Genomic DNA, 10,102 nt, shown 5'->3' on the forward strand with positions numbered 1-10,102 from the left:
TAAGTTCCCCTAAAAGGAACCCAACCCTTCCTAAGAGCAGACAAGTCCAGTTTCAAAACCTCGAATCTCCAACTTCTCTCCATTTCTCACAGCACTTGAGGGAGGTCTCCAAGCTCCACTTCTAGCCAAGAACATGCAGAGCTCTTTTTAGCTACCCATATACACTTCCCAAACCATTTTTTCATACTCTCAGTCTTGTAACAGCTGACAGGAAAATACTGGAATTAAAATTAGCACTTGGAGAGGCCCCCGGGGTCTCTGAGGGAGCTGCCTGGGCCTGGCAGCTCTCACAGAAACCTCAGGAGACCAGAGCCCATCAGAGCTGCAGAGGGAGGCTGAGCAGAGAGGATGAGGGCACCTGCAATGGCACCAGCTGTCCAGGACTCCATGACCGCATCCCACACCAGTTCTTCTCAGTTCCACCTGAGAGATTACCTCTTCTACTCCACGTACTCCAAGACACATATCTGCATGTATTGCACAGGCCTCTTGGGATATCTGGATGCAGATCCTGGCAAGAGCTGAGGAAGCTTCAGGCCTGAACCTCAGTGTCCAGCAGGCAGCAGGCTCCAAGCTCCCTTTTGTTGGGGGGACATTCCTTCTGTCTCCTGCTAAAGCATTTGTGCCTGTTCTCCGAGGAGAACATGCTTGGACAGAAAGTCACAGACCTCTAATGTCTTTCAGTCCTTCCTAGACCATAAAAGCAGGTGGACCCATGAAGGACAGAGACCCAGTTCAGACCCTGAGGGAAAATCTCACAAGATCCCTCCTGTTGGACAGGAAGGGGAATTACAACAGACAAAGAGCCTTGCAATCACGGATTATTAATGGTGCTGTTCTCATTACACCATGCTCGCTCAGGCACTTGTTCATTTAGCAGCCTAAAAGATCTTGCTGGGCTCCCTGGTCCAATGGTACCTGGCCACAAGTCTCTGCTCCTTGTCCACGTTCACTAGAGAAGATCATGCTCACAGCGGCACAAATTCATGGTGCTAAGTGCTCCATCTCCCTCCTCTTGGTTAAGGAGCTGCCTTTCTCCAGGGCTGCAGAGCTCCGCAGGTGTCAGCCCCTCCACGGGGCACCCTCAGCAAACCCTCTCGTCCCCGCCGCTGCTGCTGGCCCCTCACTGCTCTGGCAGCAGCGACCTCAGCGCCAGCACCCGCCGTGAGCCTCCTGCTGGCCCAGCAGCTCCTCGGGCAGGGGGACCTCGCTCGCGCACAGCCCAGCGTGGGCTGCTGCCGCCGCGGGCTGCAGGGACACCAGGTTCCTCGGCCGAGCCGCCCCGGCCAGGAAGGGGCTGCTGACGTCACAACCAGCTGCGAGGCCTGGCCTATCAGGGGCTGCGGCAGCAGTGACGTCACCAGCCGACGCCCATGCGTCAGCACAGAGCCAGCCCTGCAGAGAGCAGGGGCCTCCCGGCAGCGTCCCCGCAATGGCCTCCGTGTCCCTGCCCGCTGCTGAGACACCCCTGGCCTCACAGGCAGCGCCTGCTGCTGCCCCGGCAGCTCCGCGCACACAAGGGACCTCCCTGCGTGTCTGCACCAGACCCCGCTGCCGGCCGCGCTGCTGCTGGGACAGGAGCGGCCTCAGAGCCCGTCCCCAGCCATGGGCCAGCGCTGGCCTCGCAGCTGCTCTGCCAGCAGGGACCTCCCAAGGAACTTCCCAGCCAGGCACCTCTTGCTGGCCTGCCAGGGACTCGGAAAAGAGCAGAGCTCACGGTCACCCTCACAGACATGTATGGACCTGCTAATGCCTGGTGCTGTCCAGTCAGGAGCATAGACAATGTGACCCCCCTCCCAAGCAGGAGCAGTGCCATGTGCCTGCTGCTGGCCTCCCAGGTGCTTACAAATATTGACTTGACCAACATCTGACCAGATGATCTCCAAATGTCCCTTGCAACCAGAGAAAGGCACCTTCTCTCACTCAAGCCCCCTTGAAGCTTGCTTATGAACCAGTAATGTCCCCTTGCTGCCAAGAAGCCCAGTGGTCTTCTGGGGTGTAGTAGGAAGACTGTTTCCAGGAGGAAAAGGGAGGTCATCCTGCATCTCTACTAAGTCCTGGGGAGGCCACCCCTTGAGTCCTGTGTCCAGTGCTGGGCTCCCCAGTACAAGAGGGACATGAAGTACTGGAGAGAGCCCAGCATAGGTCTACAAAGTTGATCAGGGAGCTGGAGCATCCCTCCTATGAGGAGAAGGTGAGAGATCTGAGCCTGCTTTAGCCTGGAGAAGAGAAGGCTGAGAGGGGATCTTATCAGGGTGTGCAAATACCTGAAGGGAGGATGCCAAGAGCATAAGAGGATGGCCCAGACTCTTTTTAGTGGTGACTAGTGATGGCACAAGAAGCAACAGACACAAATTGAAGCACAGGAAGTTCTGCCTGAATTTGAGGAAAGCATCTTGACTGTGAAGGTGACAGAGAACTGGCATGGGTTGCCCAGAAAGGTCGTGGAGACTCCTTCTGTGGAGATACTCCAGACCTGCCTGGACAGGATCCTGTGCATTGTGCTGTAGGTGACACTGCTTTATCAAGGGGATTGAACTAGATCATCTGCAAAGCTCCTTCCAACCTCAACCATTCTGTGATTCTATAAATGGTTTCCACTGGAATATATCAGCTTTTTGAGGTGTAGGCATCTGCCTGTCCCTCAGCTTTGTTGTGAGTGCTGCTCTAGTAGGACAGAAGGCACCCAGGGTCGTTAGAGACAACCAAGGAAATTCCTGACCTGGCCTCCCACTGAAGCTCTATCTCCAGTGATTCCATTAGGACTTTTAGGCCAGGAGCTTGCAAGCAGATCATGTGCATGCTTGGCCTGCTGAGGGGAATCCCACCTGCCATGTATTTGTGGAGTTCATGAGTTAGCTGAATCCTTCTCCAAACCTGGTGCTTCTGAACAGACATGTGGAGCTCCAGTAAGCCATCTGAATACATCACCTGAATCATATATGCACCACGTATCAACAAGCTCCCTTCTTATCCCTGTCTGGGTGTCCTGCCTAGTTAAGAGATGTGAATCAGGACTTCCCGTGGGGCATTTCTAACTTTGGTAGATAATCATTATCTGATGAAATAAATTGCAATGTTGGAATCTGTATCCCTGTACTCTTTAGAGAAGGAAAACAGGTTACTCTACTTGATGGAACATATCCCAGAAGAAGGAATCCCAAGGGACAGAGTAACTCATGAATTGAGCTGGGCCGCAGCTCGTGGCAACCTGTCAGCACTGCCCAGAGACAGCCGAGTGCAGGAGCAGCTCCTGTGCCAAGAGCAGCAGGGCTGCGGGTACTGCCTGCTGCTGCGGACAGCAGAGGAGAGAGGACAGAGAGGTGAATGGCAGCGTGAAGGAGAGAGGAGAGCTTGTTGTGGGAGAAACTTCTCCAGCCCTTGACACGGTGAGTTTCTAGCTGCAGGCAATGCTGCTGAGGTTCCTGGAGGGGACTTCTGCACTTGGTTCATGTTGTTGTCCATTGGGTTTTTAATAGTCTCTCTCCTGGATTATTCAGGGCATAGCAGGCTGAGAAGATGCTTCAGAGCAGCAATTCCCTGCCACACAGTCACAGGGACAGGGCATCCTGCTCCCTTCTCTCAGGGAAGACACAGGGTTGTGAAGCTGCGGTCTGCACCCAGCTCTGCATGGGCTGTGATTGAGAGCAGCATCCCCCAGACCCAGGGTGCTGTGTGCCCGGGACAGTGACTCTGCAGCCTGCGAGGGGCAGCACTGCCCAGGGTGCTCCCCACAGCGCTGCGGGGAAGCGCTGTGTGGGGAGACAGACACCCGTGAGGGCAGGTTCATTCTGCTGCTAAGAGGCTGCTGCATGGGTGAAGTCTGCTCACAGCTCCAGCTCATACACAGGGCATGTGTGAGGGGTCCTTTACAGGAGCAAGTTCAGAAGGGCCACTTGAAAGGGAAGGAGCTTTCCTTCCTCTCTCTGCTCTTTCAGCCTCCTTAATATTGCAGGGGGAATGAAGGAACAAGTTTTCTGTTGTGACAGGGAACTGGGAGTCCTAGATCTTCATGCTTAGAGATCAGTAGGTCTATTAGAGGCCTCAGCAGGCTGCTTCATGCTCACCTTAGGCTACAGGTAGCATCCATATCATCTTTGTGGACTCACAGGACCTCATGTGATCGACTCCTTAGGATCTGCAACTGCAGAGCTACCCCTGGACATGCCCAGAGGTTTCTGCAGGGCAGAACTGAGCACACAGAGGGTGATACCATATGGGATCTGTGAGCAATGGCAGGGACAGGACACTGGGATAGAGGAAGAGCTGGTGGCAGGGACAGCTGCAGGCAGCAGAGATGGGCAGGGAAGGGGCAGGAGGTGCAGGGCAGGAGCCTCCTCCTCTGCAGCCAGACCTGCAGCAGAGGAGAGGGGCAGCTCTCCTGCCACAGGCCCATTGCCTGCCGCCCCACCAAAGGGCTAAGAGGGACTGCCTGCAGCTGGATGTTTGCAGCTGCAGTTCAGACACTGATGTTACAAGTTGTGGAACAGAGGAGTCTGCATGGGAGTGAGGTTTCCCAAGCCCCCTTTTGTCCTGTGGAGCTCCTGGAAATGCAGCCTGTGAGCCTAGGAATTGCACTGTCTCTCCCTTAAGAAGAGCCTGTCTTCAGTGCTAATGCTCCTTTTGCTGTTTCCCTGTGGTGACCTGCAAGGCTGCCACGTGCCCTCCAGAAAGGCTCTGCTGTCTCATGGCCTATCTGTGATATCTGAGCAATGTGTGAGGAAGCTGCCGAGATGCTGAGGGTGTGGAGTTGGTGGTGGGAGGCTGTCCATGAGCAGCTGAAATGAGCCCGGTGTGTCTTTGGCTAGAAGGGGAGTGTGGAGACTCCCTTAGGTGTGTGGAGAAAGGGTGAGAAATTTGGAGATGGGCACTTCGAAACTGCACAGCTCTGCTCTCAGCAGAGTCTGGCCCCCTTAGAGGGCAGAATAACAAACACGATGATCCTCTAGCTCAAGGAGATATGAGTACAGGACAGATGGGAACAAGACTAATAGATAAACAGGATAAACTGCACTAAGATACTCTTACTAAAGGGAGGTAATGGAGGACGGTGTCGGACAACTGAATGACTTCAGGTCTTTCATCTTCAAAAGTTTATCTTAACTTCTCCATATCTTCTCTTCTTTAGACAGTCCCACATGACTGGAGGGAGCTAATGTCCAACAGCAGCTCCCTCAACGAGTTCCTCCTCCTGCCATTCACAGACAGGCGGGAGCTGCAGCTCTTGCACTTCTCGCTCTTCCTGGCCATCTACCTGGCTGCCCTCCTGGCCAACGGCCTCATCATCACAGCCATAGCCTGCGACCACCACCTCCACACGCCCATGTACTTCTTCCTCCTCAACCTCTCCCTCCTCGATGTTGGCTCCATCTCCACAACTGTTCCCAAAGCCATGGCCAATTCCCTGTGGAACACCAGGGCCATTTCCTACTCGGAATGTGCTGCACAGATATTTTTCATGGTCTTCTTGTTTGGAGTAGAGTGTTCTCTCCTCACAGTCATGGCCTACGACCGCTACGTTGCCATCTGCAGACCCCTGCACTATGGGACCCTCCTGGGCACCAGGGCTTGTGTCAAAATGGCAGCAATGGCCTGGGCCAGTGGTTTCCTCAATGCTCTCCTGCACACCGGGAATACATTTTCCCTGTCACTCTGCCAAGGCAATGTGGTGGAGCAGTTCTTCTGTGAGATCCCCCAGATCCTCAAGCTCGCCTGCTCAGATGCCTACATCAGGGAAGTTGGGCTTCTTGTTGTTAGTACCTCTTTAGTCTTTGGTTGTTTCATTTTCATTATGGTGTCCTATATGCACATCTTCAGAGCTGTGCTGAGGATGCCCTCTGAGAAGGGTCGGCACAAAGTCTTTTCCATGTGCCTCCCACACCTGGCTGTGGTGTCCTTGTTTGTCAGTACTGTATTGTTTGCCCACATGAAGCCCCCCTCCATCTCCTCCCCACTTCTAGATAAGGTTGTGTCCATTCTGTACTCGGTGGTGCCTCCAGCCCTGAATCCCCTCATCTACAGCATGAGGAACAAGGAGCTCAAGGAGGCACTGCAGAAACTCATCCAGTGGGTACAAGGTCCATGGTAATAACTGTTTCATTCACTCACCAGGATATCTGGTATCAAGGCTGTATTTTATCCATTTCCTTCTTTTTACTTCTCTCTTTTACACTCATTTGTAAATAATAAATAATAAAATAAAGATACCTAGTTTTTGTCACATCTGCACAGGAATCTTTCATGTAGCACTTATACACAGACCATGATAAAGCAGGAAGCCAGGCTTCCCCCTTCACTAGCAGAGAGGGGGATTCTCTGAGCTGCTTCTTTGAGCTCCCTTGGATGTGCCCAGTGCAGGGAGGAGAGTTTCCCTCTGCAGCGTCTTTTCCAGCACTGACACCAAGGGACCTCCGGGGTACAGAGTCACGGCAGGACAAGGGCAGGTGGACTGAGACCAGGGGTCCAGCGTTCTTTAGGAGATCTCAGCTCTCATGGCAATGGTTAGAGTGTGATCTCAAATCTCTTTAATATGACAGAAATGGCAACCAAGTGTCACCACAGGTTTCCATGGTTCCATGCAAAGCTCCAACACACAAAAGCTCCAACACACTCTGGATGGCTATGAATTGGATGGTGTGCTGTCACCTGTTCTTTAGAATAATAATAGAAAACTTTAAAAAGATGAAATACTTGTATATAGTTGTTGTCTTCAGCTTTCAGCTGCACTCCTGAAACCTCTCCGATTAGCCATGGAGACTTGAAAGAAATTGCAGGTAGAGTCCTGGTTTATCAGGGCTTTTTGCTTTTTAATGAGCTCCATGCAGTACTTGGAACTGAGTCCATGAATTGCAGCTATTGAAAGGAGATTGAAGAAATCAATGAAGAAGTCAAAGTCAGAAGGAAACCCTAAAGTTTTGTAGAGCATTAATGGATCCCACAGAGGCCATTGACTACAACAACTCACCAGGGGCTGATTAAAGCTAAAAGATATGATCTTTGTAATAGTTAGGTAGAGAAAATACTCAGGTGGCTCTGATGCTGAATACATCCTTGATGTGTTTTGTCAACGCACATTGGCCAAGCACAGGCAGAGAAACCCTGAGAAGGGAGATCCTTTCCTCCATGTGTTGCCCAAGTCTCCTCCTGGCATCAGTGTTTGGGTGAGGGTGTGCAATGCTGAGTGCAGGACAAGCACACAACACCTCCCAGGGTGCCCAGAAGAATAAAGGGGGTAAAGAAGTCTTTATGATTCCTGGTAGGCCTCCGTGACAGACACAACAGCCATAGTCAAGAGGATAAAGACCTCCATTGTGTTGGGGTCTTGGCAGCGCCCTTGGCCATCTCTACCATGGGTCATCCTAGACCTGCTCCTGTGTCCCTGCAGACTATAGACACCCAATCTGCTTCCCCAGCAAGTTCTCACAACAGCTTCTCCTTCACTTCATTGAGAGCTTTTCCATTCTCAGTGGCTGTTTCTTGAAACACAAAGCCATTGGTGGTGACAGACTCACTCTGGGCGCTCTGTAGCACCACTGCTCCACCCTTCAAGTGATATTTCTTCGTCCTATTGCCCAATCTGAGCTTCCCAAGCTGTATTTTGGGCCTGTTTCCTCTTTTCATGCTGCTTCCCACTACCAAGGAAATCTTTTGGCAGCCCCACAATGTGGGGACGAATATAACCTTGTGTATCACGACAGAATGGAATGTGAGGAACTGAAGTGCCAGGGCCTGAATGACAGGCCCAAGTCGGGGTTGACTTAGAGATGAATACGGCACTGCCTTTGCAGTACACAACACTCGCCTGTAGAACTGCTCATGCCAGCTTGCACGGAGGCTTATTAAACTCTAGGTTTTTTAAGCTCTCGTGCGGCTGTTTTTGACCTTGAAGGGAACCCTCCCATCTGAGGCCTGGGTTCTGACCAGATCCCCATCCTACATGAGAGGGAAAGTATGCCACGTCAGACGTTACCGCTCACAAACCAAATGCAAGTTATCATGATTCGCTGATTTGGGTGTATAAAAGATGGACACCTCACGGGTGGATGCACTACGTAAGACCTCCCAGTTGCCGGGAAGGTTCTCCAAATCCTCACCATAAAAGGGACTCCCCAGCCACTGCGGATGTGGATGATGATCACATATGATAGCATATTTAGGCAATTTGCGATGTATCTTTTAATCACTATTCCCTTTCTCATATAGTAATGGTTAGGTGCATTACCTTGCTTATTTTATCTGTTGCTAAAACCAGTGTGTAATAAGCTTATTTTGTTAAATGTACCATTGTAAACTGCCTTAATATTAATAGTGAAATAAGACCATTCTTTCCAATAGGGTCTGCTTTTTTCCATCGCCCCGTGTGCCCCAGAGCTGTGCTGGTGCTCTTCTTTCTCATCATGCTCCTTTGCATGCCCCAAGCCCCCGGCCCTTTTGGCCCTGAGTAGCAAGTGTGCATTACAAGCAGTATGCAAATTATTGCCTGATGACTTTTAAAAGAAGGGAAAGATGCCTATTTTCTTGCTGCTCTCCAAGAAAAAGCAGCCCAGCCTGAACCAGGCAATGCCTGTGACAAGACCAAGGAAGGTAGAGCAAGGTCCTTCCTTGCGGTCAGCTTCTTCTATTCCCAGTTGTCACTTTGACCATGCAGGTGGCAGGTGAAGTTGTCTGAGGTGTGAAACACAGGAATAACACCAGAGGAGAAATTGCCACTTGTGCACTTTGAGATGTGATTGTGACACATGCAATGATGCCGTGTGGCAAACAGAGAAGGGGTAAAGGGAAGCAAACTGACCATCAGGAGGCATGAAAGCAGTGCGAGATGCAGTGTGATAAATGCAGCATTCCAATGTGAGCCCCTTTTTGCATCTATCAGGCGGTGCTCAGAGAGTCTCTGATGTGTGAAGGTCGCTTACCAAGGGCCAGAGCCGCAAGCAGTGTAACTGGAGGAGCTCGATTTCTCCAGTTCATGGAGCTCTGTTAGACGTGGGCACTGAACAGTGCAAGAGAGTCCCCTCAGAGCCCATGGTTTTGTGGGTGTCCAGTTTGCTGAAGTGAGCGCTACTCAGATCCTCCTCCAGCAAGGGAAAGTCTTCCTTTCTCCATTTCTCCATGGTCTCCAGGGCCTAGGATTCCTGAGGGTCACTCTTAGCATTAAAGCCTGAGGCAAAGTCGGCCTTTTGTGTGTCCTGTCTCACCAGGTCTCTAGGCCCATTTAGCAGCAGGCCCGTATTTTCCCTAGTCCTCCTTTTGTTCCTGCTGTATTGTTGTATTGTATTTTAAATAATTATTTATTATTATTTTATCAGGAAGGTGAGAGTAAACATTGAGAAATAAATAAATGAAGAGCACATGTTTCATGCCAAGTACATGGGAATGACAAGTGACTGCACACAGGACAGTTTTTGGCACTGACATTGTACCCATTGAGGAAGTTTCCTCGGTGCCTCCTTGAGCTCCTTGTTCCTCATGCTGTAGACAAGGGGGTTCAGTGCTGGAGGCACCACTGAGTACCGAATGGCCAGTATAGAGAGATCCAGACCTGGGAAGGATATGGAGCTGGGAGAGGGGGGAATAAAATGGCTAAGGGTAACATTTCAGTGCCCCTGTGACCAGGGGTAGGAGTCAGACCCAACCAAATGGGTATCACGACCTCTAATCCCTCCGGGGGACTGCAGATGACTGCACAGTCCAGGGCAGCTGGACTGCAGAGCATTTCCAAGGGTGCTCGTTGTGTCCACTTGTGCCTATACATCCTGCCCCTGGTGTTTGATAGATGGTGACCCAGAGGGCTCTCCGTTCTCCCTTCTTTCTAACTTGAGTCCTCACTGCCTCTTCTGAGACTGCAGAGTCCTCTTTTGCCTGTGAATTCCCAGTGCTTTACCTCTAAGAAACTCCATCTTTGAGGACCTCTCCCTTTACGAGGCTCTACTCACAGGCCATCCCAGGCATATGCAGTCCCAGGAGGATCTCTGTGCTCTCCTGACACCTCCAGCTTCCCCTCCATGAGAACAGCCGTCTGACACTGTGCCTTAATACGTACGAGAGCTGTGCATGTGTAAATCCATGACCATTCAGCATCTCCACTATCCTTGGACTATGATAG

This window comes from Tinamus guttatus, unplaced genomic scaffold (assembly GCF_059628265.1).
Source record: "Tinamus guttatus ecotype Peru unplaced genomic scaffold, ASM5962826v1 Tinamus_guttatus_pri_ptg000426l, whole genome shotgun sequence".
NCBI lineage: Eukaryota > Metazoa > Chordata > Aves > Tinamiformes > Tinamidae > Tinamus > Tinamus guttatus.